Source organism: Phodopus roborovskii, unplaced genomic scaffold (genome assembly GCF_943737965.1).
Source record: "Phodopus roborovskii unplaced genomic scaffold, PHOROB, whole genome shotgun sequence".
In the NCBI taxonomy this organism is placed as follows: Eukaryota; Metazoa; Chordata; class Mammalia; order Rodentia; family Cricetidae; genus Phodopus; species Phodopus roborovskii.
In genome coordinates this window covers 3,410,633-3,429,451 of record NW_026125554.1, presented here as the reverse complement: position 1 = coordinate 3,429,451, position 18,819 = coordinate 3,410,633, and the positions used below count along the sequence as shown (strand labels likewise).

The following is an 18,819-nucleotide window of genomic DNA, read 5'->3' as shown; positions in this document are numbered from 1 at the left end:
TTTATTCAAACAAGCCTCCAACAGAGAGCATGCTAGTTCTCAGATGGCTGCAGCTAACATGCCCTCCTGCTTCAAAATAACTAACAGGACTGTCTCACCAGTTTAGCTGAGAAAACATACCTGGAAACTAAGTAATCAGAGCTCAAAGCAGAAATATGGAGGGGAGGGGTCAAACTGAAAAAGGCCAGAAACAGACAAAGTGCTGGCAGGCAAGACAGTCAGGAGTCGGCTGTCTTCCCAGCACGAAAGTTTAGCATTATCATTAAAGGATATGCGTTTTTTTTCCAGAAACTCTCCTGGACTTGCTGTGTATTTGACTTACCAGCCACTGAAATCTCCAGTGGCCATGTTACCTATTTCTTAGATAGGAAACTAGGTCCCTGAGGAACTCTAGCAGATCCCCTAAAACAGGGCATAAGGAGCAATCGGGTGGCCTATCTCAAAGCCCAGAAACAGTGTGAAGAGAATGGTGACAGTCAATATATAGAAAGGGTAATTGGTCAGGGGCCAACTCCTGATGAGCTAGCTCAGAGTCCAAAAACCAGATGTAAAGGACAATAGTGGTCCATGATAAGGAGGTCAGACTAAAGCGACTTCATAACTTACCTTCCATGGAAGCTTGCACAAAATGCTGCTCCCCTTTCTTCTAGTAAACTCTTAACCTATATGTGTGTTGTAGCATTTTACACACTGTTTCTGTAAGACATGGTATCAGCTCAGGACCTGCAAGACCAAGTTCTCAGCACAAGGGAGATACATTTGCCCCAGACAGGACGGAGGGCAGGAAATAAGAGACAAAGGCAGGAGACAGAGGGTGATGGAGAAGGGGAATGGAACAAGGGAAAGGCATAGAACGGTCTCTGGATAGAGAGGAGACAGACATGGCCCATAGGAAAATGGTGGTTTATAAAGGTAAATGGGGAAAACCTGTGTTAGGATGAGGTGTTTAATTTTAACTGGGCATGTTAACCAGGTGAGCCAAAGGGGGCTTTTAATTGCTGGACTTCAATACTTTGTTTGATAGCTGGACTTTGGTGGTGTTCATTCCAATGAGAATAAGACCACTACTACAATGTGAAGCCAAATCCGAAGCAAGCTTTAACTAAACACTGGCCAGGTGGATGGGCTGTGGTCAGGTCCATAGCCAGGGTCCTGGGAAATGGCCCAGAATCAAGTATGGCAAAGGTTTAAGAAGAAAAACCCATAACTCATTGTGTTTCCCATTAGGTCCAATCGGGTGCAGGCATACATCAGGCCTGTGTACCTCCCACCCACATGTGATCAAGTACATTTGGTGCAGATGGGTCAAACAAACTGGTTTAGGGAAGTGAACACACAAGGCTTGTTATTTCTCATAAACAATAGCCTCCAGTATTTTGGGAACTATCTGTCCTTGAGCAAGGGACTTGCAGATCAGGGGCATTTTTGTTTTATGGATCGCTATGCAAAGCAATTAAAACTTAAAAATGTAACTTTGACTCTCACACCTGCTCATTTTCTAAGAGTATATTCTTGTTTTCTTCCTTGCTCTGATTAAAATCCTGAGTGTTTTCTATGATACTGTCTCAACCAAGTTCTCTTTCAAACACACAGTATCAGATTCTGCTGCTGGGGTCAAGACCAGAACAAATTAATGACCTCCACATTGTGACTACTTAGAAGGGCCTGACATTCACAGACAGGTGGAAGTCTTCTCTGAAACACAACTGTCTGAAGCCCTACTCAGGCGTCTGGGGTCATACAGACTTTGGTCTTGCCAACCCCATAATCACAGGGACCAGTGTCTAAAATTAACTTATTAAGCTATAAATAAGCAAGGATTACACCTATAATCAGACTATTTTGGAGGTTAATGCAAGAGGAATATGAACTAAAGCCAACCTTGGCTACATATGATAAGATAAATGTATGGCATATAGTATAATTTAATCTTCAGACAATATATATATACATATATATATATATATGCTGATATACTGTCATAATGATTAGTCAACACTGTCATCTTGACTGAATCTAGAATCACCATGGAAGCAGACTTCTTGGGGTGCCCATAAGAGTCTTTCCTAAAAGTTGAACTGAAAACAAAGACTCCCCTGAATGTGGGCAACTTCATTGCCAGGACTGTCTTTCCTGACTAAATAAAAATAAGAAAGTGAACCAAATACCACAGGCAATCTCTTTGCTTCCTGACTTAAGATATCATGTGACCAGCTGCCACAGGCTCTTGCCACCAGGATGGGCTAGACCTTTCAACTGTGAGCCAAAGGAATTTCTTTGTTCCTTCAAAGGAGCAAAAATTAAAATTAATAAAAATTTGAAAACTTGGGCTCTGAAAAGGTAACTTCTAATGACTGGGAATGCCATGGCTGGCACATGAGTCCTGCTCTCAGAGAAGGGGAGGTGACTGTTCACCACTTGGGTCAACATTCCTTCTTCTGTCATAAAGGTCCCTTGCTGGCCCAGGGGATAAGTGACAGACCCTGTGACTCTGTAACCCTGCAACCCTATGCCCTGTCTTATCTTACTCAAATGCATCTTGTTTAAAATATAGTTTCTGCTTTACCTTAAGTAACCATGGAAATTCTAAAGTTTGTGGCCTTCAACCTTATAGTTTTCCCCTTTAAAAGCTTCTCTTTATGGCTGATTGGGATCTCATTTACCCCACCATGGAGTGAGATCCAAGCTGGCCAGCTTAAACAAACAAACAAACAAAAAAAAAAAAAACCTTTGCGTTTTGCGTTTGCATAGTGTCTGGCTCCTTGGGTTGGTCTGGGACTCTGTGAATCTGGCACAACACCTTAACTTACTGTTCAAAGTATTTTATCAATGAGAGGAGAAAAGTTAACTATTAACTAATACAGGAAATTTATATGAGGAGTGAAGTCATTGGTGCGATAACAACCTTACCATGTTAGGAGGAATTTGGAGCTGATTTGCTGAAGGAACATGGAAGAGTTTGAAATTCTGTGTTATAAAATCTCTAGATTACTGTAAGCAGAGCTGGGACAGTCTGATTGTGATGTCTAACATTATAAGTTTAAATTTCTTGAGAGATCTATAAAACAAAAAACACCTCTAACCTGTAAGCCCCACTTGCCTTCCTGTAATCCTGGGGGGGGGTCTGTTGTTCATATAAGATAATAAAGCATGTGTTTTCTCTTCTGTAAACAAGTTGGTTGCTCCAGTTGCACAGGATATGTGCAGGAAATGCGTCAGGATCTGTGCATGCCTCTGATTGCTCGGAGACAGGAAGTGCACAGCCTTGTAAGTTTTGCTATTTTAAGTCCCCAACTCATGTATTTGGCGCCATACTCTTGAGCATGAATCTCAGGTGTGGACCTGACCAATATTTAATAAAGCCTCTTATTGCTTAAAAATTATTTATGGTCAGACTGGTGAATCCCTGAATGACCCCATACCCATCACACTGATTAATGTTCAGAGCACCACAATGCTGATGGAAATATGGACAACGAAGGCGTGATTAGTAAAATTTCTGAGGGGATCAGGACTTCCTTGAGAACTGAGCCACAGGACATCCATTGGCTTCATTCTGTTCATGTTCTGAGAACCTGAGAGAGGCTGGATTCAAAAGTCATGGACTGCTTGGTTGTCAGAGGAACTCTGAGGATAGGCTACACTCAGGCTGCGCCATGGTTACTGCTCACTGTTCTTATCCAGGTCTCCTGTGAGAAAGAGCAAACATGAAGTTTGCACAGAAAGTAGTGTGGCAGCCAAGGAAGGCAAGGAGAACAGCTGTAATGCTCAGGAGATTGACCCACCTATTCTGGCTGCCACTGTAGGGCAGGTGCCCTGAAGGCAAGACCCCAGGCACTGATGGCTCCACTTGAAACAAAAGAAATACATTTGAAAGGAGGGGGTTTGGACTAAGAATGCTGCTGGCAGGATTCCTTGCTACAAAGTGGTCACCTAGGGAACCAGACACAGAGGCCATTAGAGAATCTGTCAACAGCATCATATCACATAGTACTAGTTTTCTGAGCATGAAACATGAGTTGATAGTGGACCTGGAGGCTTGCATCAAGCTGCCAGGAAGCCATTGAAGCCTGCCAATGTGTTTCTGGAAGGCCTTGACAGGCTAGTGCATACTGATGAGAATTTCAATACTTAGTTGATATGGAGACCCTAGTATATTGGGAAAGGCCAGGGAAATGAAGATGTCTCCTATGGAATACTTCAGTGGAACTGACTCAAAAAAGACACCATTTGCTGCAAGAGGCTGTCAAAGGCTGCTGGAGCAGAGATGGTTCTATCAGGAGCCCCAAATGCTGGACATGGAGCAGCTGCTTTGTTGTGGTGGTTTGTTTGTTTCAGTCCTGAGTTTTTATTTTTCTTTTCGTATTCTTCCTTTCTATGCCCATATTATTCCATTGTAGACTGAAATGTTTATTCTGTCCTATGTATATTAGAAATAGATTAGTAGATTAGTAGTTGGATTTTGGGTGCATGTTTTCTGCTAGGACCTCACAATTAGAGGCTCCTCTCACATCTCATTAGAAACTGTGGAGTTAAGACTTTTGAGTAAGTGTTGAAATTGTTTTAAATGATGGCAGGGTTAAAAACTGAGTAAATGCATTTTGCAATGAGATCAAAATTAGAGCTTGTAGAACAGAGGCGGGATGTTTGTAAGCCCCATTGTGCCCCTGCAGGTAGACAGGAGCTGGAGACAGGAGAACTTCTAGATCAGTGCTTCTCAATCTTCCTGATGCTGTGACCCTTTAATACAGTTCCTCGTGTTGTGGTGATCCCCAAGCATAAAATTATTTTCATTGCTACTTCACAACTATAATTATGCTACTGTTATGAATCATAATGTAAATATCTGTGTTTTCCGATGGTATTGGGCAACCCCTCAAAAGGGTTGTTCAATCCCTCAAAGGGGTTGAGACCCCACAGGTTTAGAACCGCTGCTCTATATGCACAAGGGCCAGCAAAAAACAAGAGAACCTGTCTCAAACCAGTAGAAAAGTGGCGACCAATCCAGACTCTCCTCTGACCACCACACTCACACATTCATACCTGCATGCATGAACAAACATGCTCAGACATATACAAAAGTTATCAGTAAGCTAAACACTTAAAATCACATCAGGACTCTTACAAATAGATGACCATATTAAATAAGAAGAAAACGGGGCTGGCACATTGACTTGTAAGGATGGAAAAATTTAGCCTAATTCTCCCTAGACTCTGCCCCCTAGCAGTGAGTAGGCAAAAGGTCATTCTTGACTGTTTAGGACAGGATGGCTTACTGACAGCACCTGTGAATGAATGAGAACAGGAAATGTGCCTAGCCACACTACCCAGAAGCCCTAGCGAAAGACTTCGCGGGCTTGGATAGTTCAAATTGGTTGGTCCACACTGGATGCTATGAGATGATTGGTTTGTGATGTGCGGGCTTTGTTGTAACCCTATAAAAGCTGTCTGAACCTTGTACCCAGGGTTCCCAATCCTCTACCCCACGTGGGGTATGGCTGTGGACCCCAGTGCACTGGAATATAAAAGACCTCATGCTTTTGCATCAAGACCACTTCTCGTGAGTGATTTGGGGGGGCTGCCTTTCCTGAGTTGGGGCGTGAGGGTCCACGCCCTGCGTAGGTCTTTCAGACTCAGTAGTTAAAGAACATGTTCTAGTCTTGCAGAGAACTTTAGTTTTGTTTCCAGCAGGCACCAAAGGTAGCTCACAACTGTCTGTAACTTCACATCTGGGGTATCCAATGCCTCTAGCCTCCTTGGGCACAGAAACTCACAGGTAAGTAGGGGAAGAGAGAGATTTATTTTCTGTTTCCATGAATAATCCTGACTGATTCAAGGATGAAGTCAAAGTCCTCTCTCCTTGAGTCTATGCAGTATCCATGACTTCTTGGACTGCAGAGCTCATGTCATAAAGGGAGTACAATTTCTTTTGTATCCCCTTGGAATATACACTCTTAGTCCCAGCATACACTGGGAGTCACTCCAGATAGGGGAGTCACTATCTAAAAGGACATGAGATCCTTAGCCACTTGTCTATCATGAGTCAGACATCTTGAAAATGGCTCATTCTCCCTGAGATGAGCTACCTTAGATAATGTTCAATAAAGTGCAGAAAGCCAGTTCTGCTGAGGCCTGACCAAAGTGTACATTCCTACATTTATAAGCAAGTTCCTATACTTAACAGAGATGGGGGAAGCTCACAATATTCCTTAACACATGGGCAGCAAAGCAAAGTCTGATACCCACTTTATGACGGAATGATGACATAGTCACCAGGTTTGATGCTTGGGTTCTTTGGCACACAGTCACACTGCTGTAAAAACCCCTCATGAATTCTCTGACCCTTAACAGACTGTTAGGAAAGCAATGAGCACTTGGGTTGGGATCAGACAGGGAAAGGTCAAGGCTGGGATCTGCCACACACCAACTATGATGGGAGATGTCATTCTGTAAATATGTTTTTCTTATTGGTTAAAGAATAAAGCACTGTTGGCCAATAGGAAAGCAAGATAGGTGGGGCAATAAGGAGGATGCAGGAAGTAGTAGGGAGGAAAGTCAATATGTAAGACCAAGAGAACAGAGGTCCGGGCCCTCTCTCCGGTAAGATGAGACCACGTGGAAATATTTACATTAATAGAAATGGGTTAATATTTAAGACAGAGCTAGCCAATAAGAAACTAGTAACAGGCCAACAGCATTATATCTAATACAGCATCTCTGTGTGTTATTTGGGGCTGGAGAGGCTGTGAAACCAGGCCATTGGGAAAAACCTGCTCATAACACCAACTGTGTGTGGTTTGATCCTGATATGAGGATTTCTGGTCAAAAGACTTTACCTGGCAGCAATCCTAAGACAAGGTTTCAACTGCCAGCGATCTCTTTGGGAGGAGACCTGCCAGGCATCTCTTTGGGAGTAAATCCCAGGAAACACCAGAAACACTCCATGGGAAGTGGGATGGGAAAGGAAGGCATGAGTTAAAGGCAGCTTGAAGGAAGTTTGCATTGTGGACAACCAGGGCTCAGTTCTGGACAGAGAGCAAGGAACACCAACCTCAGAGTCATCCCTGCTGGAGTGAAGACCTGGGGCTGCTTTCCAGGACAGTGTCGCTCTGGAGTGTGGAGCCTGCGCTATAAGTGTGGAGGCTAGGGCAGAGAGCTGGGACACTGCCCATGAGCACAGCTGGTGTGGACAATTTCCCCACTCAATGATTTTAACACAAATACAGTCACACACGTGCATGTGCTCAGACACCAGTACAGTGTATAATACACGTGTAGTACATAATGAAGCACTCATGTGCATTCATATACTTGCACAAATGTACATACTCACACATACACTTACACACAATCAAATGCACCCACAGTCTCTCAGGTATACGGACACTGAACTAAAGACCACCAGACCCCCCCCCAAGAACACTAGAACCTCTTGTCCCTATACTCTCCAGTAGAAAGAGCCTTCTCCCTGCTTTGGAGAACAACATATCCCTGGCAGCCAAGGACAGAAGGTCTGGCTGAACTTTTACAGCTAAACAAACAGCTATAGCAGAGGCTCAAGGACCTACAGACCTGCCCTCCCCCACTCACCATTCATTCACTGTCATGATCCTAGGCAGTATCTCAAAGCCTGTTCAGAGCAGGAAATGAGAGACTGAACACCCCAGGTACAGATCATTCTATAGAGATGTTTGCTTCATTTTGGAAGAAAAAAAAAGACAGGAGCATCAGCTGGTAAGAAAGCAAGGCCTGGGCTGGAGAGATAGTTCATTTAGAGTGCTGGCTGCTCTTCTAGAGGACCTAGGTTCAATTCCCAGTACCCACATTACATTATAGACAGTTGTGATGATATTTTGTTAATGACCTAACAAATAAAGCTTGTGTGAAGATCAGAGTGCAATGCTAGCCTCACTAGTTTGCCATAGAAGCCAGGCAGTGGTGGCACGCATCTTTAATCCCAGGACTTGGGACACAGAAGTAGACAAATCTTTTAGTTCAAAGCCACCCAGGGCTACACGAAATTGATCACATCTAAAAGGGAGCCAAAGCTCACACAAAGGTGATCCCAGCACTTGGAGTGACATGCCATTAATCCCAGCTCTAGGAAGGTGGAGACAGAAGTGATATGGCTGGGCAGAGAGAGAAATAAGAGGTGGGAGGAGACATGAGAGGATGCATTCTGAGGAGCAGTGCAGTCTGAGGACAGGGCCACCCCTCCCTTTGGTCTGAGCATTGGTAGAGGTGAGAACTCTCTAGTGCCTGGCCACTTTGCTTCTCTGATCTTCAGCATTAATGCCAATATCTGACTCTGAGTTTTTATTATTAAAAACAATTAGAATTCATGCTACAGACAGTTGGCTATAACTATATGAGGTCCAATTCCCTCTTCTGGGGTGTCGACATATATTCAGACAGAATACCTATGTACATAAAATAAATAAAGAACTAAATAATTTTTTTAAATTCCAAATCCTTCTCTGTATAACAAAAAATGTAGTTTTTTCAAGAATCATTATTGAAGATGCACTATGAAAATGCAATCAGATAAAAGTCAAACAAAATAAATGTGGCATAGATGTGATAAAAACATCAAGACAGTGATGAAAGAAACCCAAGATAACCCAGTATTGTATGCAGAGGTATACAATGTTCATGGACAGGATGGCTCAGTAATGGTAAGACGGTGATCCTCCTCAATCTGTTCCTTTAATTTACCAAAAACTCAAAATCACAGCAGGACCACTTGTATGAGTAAATATATTGATTGTTAAATTTATATGAAAACACAAAGGGCATAGGAGATCCAAAAATTATTCAAAAATAAAAACACAGTTTAGAGATTCCCATTATCCTTTCAAGACACTCTACAAAAATATGGAAATCATCAGAGTATAATGACTGAAAATTACACAATTACCAGTTGCTGGAGTAGTTTACTCCAATACCTACCATAAATACCTACTGTGTACTCTGCCTCAGAGTCAAGGGTTGTGCTTAAAACATTCCCAAGGGAGTCAAACCCAAAGGTCACCTGTAACCTCTATTTTTCCCAAAGTCTAAGACCTGTGAGTGATGGGTAATGCCCCCCACGTGTTTTTTTGGGGGGTGAGACTAGGTTTCTTTAAATAGCCCTGACTCCAGGAACTCACTATGTAGAAGAGGCTGGCCTTGAACTCAAAAAGATCCATGTGTCTCTGCTTCACAAATGCTGCGATTACAGATGTGGGACACCATGACCAACTTTCCCCTCATGTTCTGATGTGGGTGACTGTGGTCTAGAAACTATAAAATCAAGAGTAGTTATCACCTTGAACATCCAGAATGGAGTCACTAGGGAAAGTGGATCATGCTCATTTAAAATCTCAGCAGGAAGGCCCGAAATCGATCCTTAGAATCCTTATAAAATTGGGTATGAAGTGGTTTGCACCTGTACTCTCATCACTGGAAAGGCAGGGGCAGGAAGATCCCCAGAGTTCTCTGGCCAATGAGATTAGCCTAATTGGTGAGATCCAGGCCATGAGAGACACTGTTTAAAAGAAAGTGGACAGCATTCCTAAACATCAACACCTAAGCTGTCCTCTGGCACACACACACCGCTAATAAATAAATAAGTGAAATAGCAGGATCAGCAAGATTTATAGCTCAGTGGAGAACTTGCCTAACACATATAAGACCTGGGCTTCAATAAGAGTGCTGCCAAATACACAAACACACTATAAACAACGGAACACTAGAGATAAAAAGAAAAGAAAAGGCACCAATTTTTGCTCAAAAGTCATTTCTCAAGTAAAAAGGATATAAAACTCTAGTTTTGCTTGGTTTTTTTGTTTTGTTTGTTTTGGGCAATGCTGGCCTCAAACTTTCTTACAGAGCCCCAGGTACTCTCCAACTCCAACTGTGTTTAATGACTTTCCAGTAGAAGGGGGATCAGACCCTGGAAAGGATAGAAAAGGGAATTGTGTGTGCAGGGCACACAGAGACATGGCCAGAGACTCCTGCCATATGTCTCCATTCTTTACTGCCCACCTTATTTCATGAAACAGAATCTCTCACTGAACCTGGAGCTGTCTCACTCAGAAAGACTGGTTGGCTTGTGAAAGCCCAGGATCCTCCTGCCTCCACCACTGAGCCACCTCTCCAGCCCCAAGAGGAAAAAGTAGGAACCTGGAAGAACACCATCACGCAGGGAGCCTGAAGTGTGATTTCATTTTAAATTTAAGCTGCCTTATAGTGGCCTTGGGCATTGCAAACCTCGAATATCAATAACATTATTCAAAAGGACTCCCAGGCTTCTCTTCTGAGAAACTGCATTTTGTTTCTACAAATAGCCCTTCAGATATGACAGGCCAGGTACTTCTCTTCTAATCGCAGTACTCAGATGGAGAGGACAGTTTTGCTGCAAGTCTGAAGCCAGCCTATCTTATGCAGTTGCCTCTAAAACAAAAGCGAAAACTATAGCTATGCTTAGCTCACAGAGCCTCAAACCTGTAGGTACCTCTCCTGCTCAAACATCAATGACGGCTCCTTATCGCCCAAAGAATAAAGTCCATGCTTGCTTCAACTTGCTTGAACTGTGGATGACCCAGGAGGAAACCAACCCAACCTCTTTCCTCCAGGTCACCAGTGGTTCTCTGCTGCAGCGCCTCCTGCTGGCTTTTGCTGAGGTTCTGCTAATTCGGGATCCTCGGAGGAAAGTGGGTGGGACAGTCCAGGCCCAGTCATTGTGCTCCTGGGCTCAGCGGCTCCACCCGCAGCCACAGCCCGCCCTCCGCGCGCAGAATCAGCTCCGGCTGCCTGCGCGGCTCCTTGTCGTCCAGCAGGACACGGAAACGCAGCAGTGTCAGGGCCAGCGCCACCTTCATCTCACTCATGGCGAAAGTTTGTCCTATGCAGTTCCTGCAGAGAAGCGGGATGGAGACTCCGGCTGCACCGGGACCCAACCAGGCCCCAAGGTTTGAACTTGGTGAGGTCCCTGCCGCTCCTGGGCAGCCTGAGGGGCAGGAGGGGCACTGACGCTCCTGGAACCCTGAATGTGTGTCTGCACTCCTGAAACTCAGACTCAGCACCGAAAACAGACCAGGGCGGAGCACAGGGCTCCCACCCTTCACCTTCCAACCCTCTTGACCTTTGCACATACCCTGGGCAAGGAGACCCAGAAACTAACTGGTTACCCCAATTTCCCCTTTTTCCACTGTCAGCCCACATCACTCTCTATAGCCCTAAGCCCTGTCGCCTCACCTGGGCCCAGCAGAGAAGGGAATAAAAGCCAGAGGTGACCTCTTCTGAGGGTTTTCTGGGTCAAAGCGGAAGGGGTCATAGACCTGTGGGCCAAGCAAGACTAAGCTGATGGGTTGTGTCTCTCTGCACACCCAGCCAGCCCCAGGAAAGATGGATATAGTGATAGGAGGGTAACAGTTCTGGTTTTCCAGGTAAGAGCCATGGGGGCAGGGCGGGGGGGGGGGATGGTCACACCTCAGGGTCTGGCCAGACTGAAGGATTGTGATGAACCCCAAAGATGCTGATGATACAGTCGTTCCCTTTGGACAAAAAGAGACAGTCAAGAGGAAGTCAGCGCTGCCACTGGGGACCACCAGAAGCCAGCCACCTCTGCATAAAGTCCACACCTTTAGGGATGACCCGGCCATCTGGAAGCACAATGTCCTGGATGCAGCAGCGAGAGATGGAGATAACCGGAGGATGCAGCCGCAGACTCTCCTTGATGCACATGGTCAGGAAGGACAACTGGGCCAAGTCATCCCTAAAGAACAGGCCACACAGTTATCCAGGACTGAAAACTACACCCAGGCCTGCTAGGTGACTTAGCATTAGAGGGCTAGTACCCATGCCTGATGACCTAAATTCTATACCCAGACCACACAAGGTGACAGGAGAGAACCAACTCTCAAGAGCTGGCTTCTAACCTCCACACATGTATCATGGACTGTGTGTGTGCGCGCACGCACGTAAACGCATACACAGTACTAACCAATCTCACCGATACTTGCTGAAATCTTAACTGCTTCCCTGTAATCATTAGTCCTATAACAAAATTAACATAGATGAATCAAAAATATTTGTTTATTTTATTATTTTTAGTTTTATTTTTGTGTATTTGTATGTGTTGTGTAGGCCAGAGGTCAGCTTAGGGCATCTTTCTCTTTCCCTCTACATCTTCTGCTATGAGATAGTGTCTCTCCCAGAATGTAAGACCTGCATGTTTAAGTTAGACTGGCTAGTCAGCACAATTTGATCTCCTGCTCCCTGAGCCTCAGTGCTGGGGTAGCCTTTTACATGGATTCTGGGAATTCAAACTGATGTTCCCAAGCTAGCAGCAAGTACATTACCTACTGAGCCATGTCCCCTGTCCTGTTTTATAGACTTCACTTTGTTTTTCAGACAAGGTGTCAGTATGCAGCCTTGGCTACCCTAGAACTGTAGATCAGGCTAGCCTCAAACTCAGAGCTTCACCTGTCTCTGCCTCCCAAGTGTTGAACTTCTTTTATGTGCCACCTCTTTACCAAAAAAGAGGATATCTTCAAATGTTTTCAAATATTTATGTGAAAGACCTTTAAAAATTAAATGGAGGCAGTCAAGATTAAGAAGGTGGAGGCAGGAGGACAAACTGTTAAGGCCAGCTTAGGCTATCCACTGAGTTGTGGATAGGTCTGTGTCCACACCTGTAGCACTGACCATGCCTTTTGGGCGTGGTCTACGTTTGGACCTGACCTGTGAAAAGGAAGGTTTCCCGATCCAAAGCCCCTTCTGGTCCCAGAGAGCATCAGGGAGGAAGGTTGGTCTCCTCGGAGCAAGACCACCGTGGCAGTTGCTAATTGCTTTCCGTGTAAGCTACTTACTAATAAACTCCACTTCAATGTACTGGTCTGGTGAATCCATATACCCATGCCTTTATCAGGCCACAGGTATGGATGCAGATCTATCCCTACAGAGATGAAAGCCCACCTGAGATTTAGGAGACTGTCTCAACAAGGGTAAGAGTGTTCACTGCCACTCTAGACGACCTGACCTCACCTCCTAGCACCCACAAGGGCAGCTCACAACCACCTGTCCCTCCAGGTCTGGGGCATTTGACACCTTTCAGCTTCGAGGGCACCCACACTCATGAGTACACACCCATACCCAAACATCAACAAAAATGAATGTTTTTTAAAGTAAGTAAAAAGAAATGTTTGCCTGTTCTGACTAGAGGATGGAGTTTTCCACCACATCTGAAAAGCTGGACTGACAATGTTCATTATCACCTTTAGCATTTCCAAGATTTGTCATTTCTTTGAGGTGAGCATGAATGCACATCGGGTTATTGTTGACTACAACTGGGCTATGATGGGGAGCACCTAACTACCTGCAATTCTGTACCCACTTGCCAATTCTCCATTGGCCCCACCCATTATCAGACTGATTAAAGGGGGCAAAAGGCCTACAAAGTCAAATAAAAGCATAAGCAACATTTTTGTGACAGAACAGCACAAATTCTTGGAACTCCGGAAGCTAGAGGTTTAAGACCAGAAGGAAAGAACATTATATAGTATTTACAAAATTGAAAAATCATGAGACACCAGGGACCACAATAGTATTCAAAAGAGTGGTTCAGAGATTTCCACAATGCTCTGTCTGTCTGTCTACTATCATGATATGTGTGAGAGTGTGTGTATGTGTGTGTGAGAGAGAGATTCTTGCAAATCAGCAAACAACGGACACATAGCTCAAGAGAAAAGTGGAGGATATGATCTAGGAATTATCGGGGGTCAGACAGTAGCAATTTAAGAAGTGATGTCCAAGTGATCCCAGGAGGTAGACACAGGAGAAGAGAATGGTGAATTCCAGGCCAGCTTTAACTACATAACTAGACCAAAAACACCAAAAGTAGGCAGCTCCTCAGGGAAAGATCTTGCTGCTGCTGCTGACCACCTGCATCAGTCCTAGAACCCACATGGTAGGAGAGACCAGTTTCTGAAAGCTGTCCTCTGGCCTCCACATTGTACTTGGTACATGCACATGCCAAACACAGTCACACACAAATAAATAAATAAAGCAATGGAATTTTACAAGTCAAAAATAGCAACTATCATCCTGACTCACAGCTATATCCATAGCAGTAAACCTACGCTCACCATTCAATCTCCTCAGGTTCCCGGTCCCTCAGCAGCTCCCGCACCTCCTGCCGGCAGCGCTCCTGGTACTCTGGATGCCTCGCCAGGTTGTACAGGGTCCAGGAGAGCCCACTGGCTGTGGTGTCATGGCCTGAGGGACAGACAGAAAGGTCTGGATATCTATGCTGTTTTAGCACCTCAGAGTGAGCAGCACTTGGGCATCCATGCCCCAAGGAAATATGACGAAAGGGTAGATGGGTAAAATGGAGGGATCTGCTGTCTCCCCAAAATACCTAATTGGGATTGATAGAGTCTTACCCTCAGTGTCCCACACTGGGACACTCACCTCCAAACATGAAGGTGTCAGCTTCTGCCCGGATATCCTCATCTGACAGCTCCTTTCCATGTTCATCCTGAAGACAAAAAAACAGGACCCTCAACTCATGCTATGTCTGAGGGGTGCTGCTGACTGATGCCCATTGTGCAAGCAGAATGCCTTCCCTATCCTTTCCAGAGCCCTTCTCTGCAGTTTCCTCCATAACTACCTGCTGTTCTTTCTCCTTCCACACAGGATTCAGCAGAATCATGTCTATAATGTCTGTATATCCTGTCCTTAGTTATTATAAACATCATACATTGTTTCCCAGATACCCCCCCTTGATCAAGTCCAGCTTCTATCTAACATTTAATGTCAAGGTTCTTAGTTAAGGTTTCAGATGAGATCCCACAAAAGCCCACCTTGGCCAGCAAGATCACATCAATGAAGTCCAAAGTCTTAGACCTAGTCTTGGCCTTGAGGAATTCATCAACACCCTGGCTATTGAGAGCACGGCGTCTCTCCCTGATGATGGCGTCAGTGAAGTTGTGCACCAGGTCGCAGACCTTGCGGAAGCGCCGCCCATCAGCAGTGAGGTAGTACAGGAAGTCCGCATACAGGAAGAGCTGGTAGTGCCGTTTGATTATGAGGGAGCTGAGCTCCAAGATGGCAGCAATGTATTCACTGGGAGACCTGCAAGGCAGGCCAGAGAGACAAGAACCCCAAGACAAGCTCCAACCAGGGTCTTAGGACCAAGACTGACCCCCCAAAAAGGCTCTAGCCAGGCTCATCTCTCCTGTTTCCTACTCCCCATGAATAGCTCGGCAACCTAGGATTCAAAGGTTGTTCCCATTTTTCTTTCACTCAGCATCTGCTCTGACTTTTCTTTCCTGATTTCTTGTAAATCTGTCCTGTTTTCTGTATCAGGTTCATATCCTCCTCTTCAGGTCCCTTGCATCCTTGTGTCTACATGACATTCCTCTACCATGTCAATTGTCCAGTCTCGGCTATCACTATGACTCCCAACTGTTTGAATACCTTCCATGACTCCTTGGAAAACTCAGAATGGAGTTCATGCCCTTCTTACTGGGTATACAACATCCTTAAGATCTGCCCACTAAATGGACATGGTGGCTTCGGATTATAATCCCAACACCCAAGAGATGCAGGAGGGGAGATCATGAGTTCAAGTCCATCCTGGAGAACCTACTGAATTCCAACATGGCCTAGACAACATAGTAACATACTATTAACACAGAAAAGGAAGGAGGGAGGGAAAAAGAAAGGAAGAAAGAAGGAGATAGGAGAAAGGAAGGAAGACAAAAGACGGGGAGAGAAAGGAGGGCAGGAAGAAAGGGAGGAAGGGAGGGAGGATGGGAAGGAGGGAAAGAGAACAAAAGAGAGAGAGGAAGGATAAAGGAAGGGGAAGGAAGAGGAATAAAGGAAGAGGAAGGAAGGAAGGAAGGAAGGAAGGAAGATGTTTGAAGAGAAATGTATCCCACAGGCTCATACACTGAAACACTTGTCCCAGTTGGTGGCACTTTTGCGGAGCTTATGGAATTTTTAGATGAGATACTTGTTGGAGGAATGAACTTAGAATTGGTAGCCTTGCCTCACTTCCAGTTTGTGCTCTTGGTTTCCTGGGTGCAGTTGAAATGTGATCGGGCAGTTTCCTGCTTGAGCGGCCTGCTGCCATGCCTTCCTTGCCATTATGGACTTCCCTTTTAGAACTCTAGTCCAAAATATACTGTTCCTTCTAGAAGATCCTAGTATTTTATAACAGCAACAGGAAGGTAAGTAATACAAAAAGGCAGTGGCCGGGCGCACTGTTTAACTATGTTTGAGAGGAAAACAGAAGCAGGGGGCACTCTTAACTCCCTGTGATTTTGTTTTTGTTGTTGTTTCAAAGACAGGGCCTCTCTGTGTAGCCCTGGCTGTTCTGGAACTCTCTTTGTTGACTCCTTATGATTATCAACCTCTATTAGATTAAGAAGTGCTTAGATTTAATCACGTGTGTGTGCTGTATGTACATGTTTGAATAGTTGCCTCATGTACATGTGTGAGTATACATGTGAACACATGCATGTGCAGTACAGAAGTTCACATCTCTTCTCTTCTTTAATGTGCTCCATCTTGGTTTTGGGCAAAGGGTCTCTCACTGAACTGGAAGGTCAATTACTACTAACCTATGAGTCCCTATCTAATACTCCCTCCAGCACTGGAATGCAGATATCAATCCCCCTGGTTTGCTTTGATGGGGATCTAGGGAGCAGAACTCACGTCTTTGGCCTCACATGGCAAGCACATTACTGACAGAGTCATAGCCCTAGCCCTCATAAAGCACATCTCTGTGTTCATCTAGGAGAGTGTTTTCCAGAGCGTTGTCTGAGCACTCTGGGAGAGGGAAATGGGCTGACCACCCTGATGTGGTCTCATCCCACAAGCTAGGGGTCCAGAAGGAAGAACAGGAAACAGGAGGAAGCTTGCCAGGGCAGACTATCTCTCCCTCTCCACTTCTTGGCCTTCTTAGTGGGAGGGACTCTGTGATGCCCTTCCCCACCCGCCATGATGGATTGAAACCTTTGAAACCTGGAGCCAACATCAGCCCTTCCTTCTTCAGTTGTTTCACTAAGATATTGACAAGAGCCCCCTCCTTGCCTGTTGTATTTACTGCTTAGCCACACCTTCTTGCCTTTATCCAAACAACCCTACCTCCCTGAAAGAATAATACTGCTCTCTCTCTCTTTCCTCACTGTCCTTCAATGCCAGTTAGGACCCACCTCCTCCAGAGATCCTTCCCTCCCCAACCACCTCCCGTGGTCCATGGCTCAGATTCCCAGACAAAGACAGTGACTCACTCCTGACAGTTGCTGTCAAAGCTGAAGACACATTTCTGCAGACTGTCCAAGGTCATGAGGCTGATGTGTTCAAACATGTCCAGACGGGCGCTGCCCTTGGTGGTCATGCGCTGCCACTTGGCCTGGCCAGAGAACAAAACAGAACCATCTTGGCTCTTGAGGCCCTCTCCAACTCCAAACACTGGGGTAGACACATACATGCATGCATAAGTACACACACACACACACACACACACACACACACACACACACACACACACACTTGGTCCCCTGCCTCCACAATAAGCCAGACTCCAGTGAGAGAAGACACAAGGCTAGGAGTCAGAAACCTCGAGTTAAAGTCTAATGTCTCTGTGCCTTTGGTCAATGCATTTCCCTCTCCTAGTTCCCACTTGTTAAACCTTCAGCAACAATTAATTTCACCCCATCCATTGCCCCATAAGCAATACTTAATGCCTGCTCTACCAGTCACACTGCTGATGGATGAACTTGGATGCCCTCCCTGACCTCTATGGCCTCCAGTTCATCATCCATAATGTAACTGTCATGGTTACCTCTACCTCAGAGTAGTTTGGAAATTACTGCAGACAACATAGATCATGGAACTGGCATAGTATTTCTGATGTATAGTAGGTATTCAATAAATGCCCACTGGTATGTGGCTACAGAAATTACCCCACATGGGGCTGAAGAGGTGGATCAGAGGCTAACAGCACTTGTTGCTCATACAGAGGACACTGTTTCAATTCTCAGTTCCTATATAGTGACTCACAACTGCCTATAACTCCAGTGACAGGAAATCCAATGTCCTCTTCTAGACATACAAGCACTAAGAATGCATAGTCATACATGCAGGCAAAACACCCATACACATTAAAAACATATGTATATATTTAAAAATATTTCGCCAGGTGTTGGGGGCGCACGCCTTTAACCCCAGCACTCGGGAGGCAGAGGCAGGTGGATCTCTGTGAGTTCGAGGTCAGCCTAGTTCCAGGACAGACTCTAAAGCAATACAGAGGAAACCCTGTCTCGAAAAACAAAAAACAAAAAAATATTTCATCATAAAGAACTTATCTCATACAAACATATATACAAACTCACATGCATGATGTTCACACTCTTGTTAAAAATCTTCACATAGGACTTCAGGATGTCAAAGTGGAAGGCGGGTGTCAGCAGACGACGATGGCGACTCCACTTGTCACCCGAACTCACCAACAGCCCATCCCCTGGGAGGACAGCCATGTCAGTGGGCAAAGGTGGAACCTTCCTCTGATCCCCCCAAGATATCCCCTGACCCTCACCTTAAGGTACTCACCCAGCCATGGCTTCAGGAAGCCGTAGAAAGTCATTTCCTTAGGGGCCACCGCAGCTGCCATGAAGAATAATCCGGGGCCATGGAGAGGGTAAAGATGAATTTGGGGAGTGGGTGGGGACCCTCAGCCCCAGAGCTGTGCACTTCCCCTCCATGGCCAGCAAGGCAGAAAGGGGACAGGGACAAAGGCAGCAGGAAGGAGGAAGTAAGTGAGATGGG

At 45.2% G+C, this 18,819-nt stretch overlaps 1 protein-coding gene across 1 annotated transcript in view; it reads right to left on the bottom strand.

The window, feature by feature from the left end:
• Nucleotides 1-18,819, bottom strand: part of LOC127216705 (cytochrome P450 4F5) — a 64,733-nt gene that overhangs the window by 35,150 nt on the left and 10,764 nt on the right. The gene's annotated exons all lie outside the window — the stretch shown is intronic.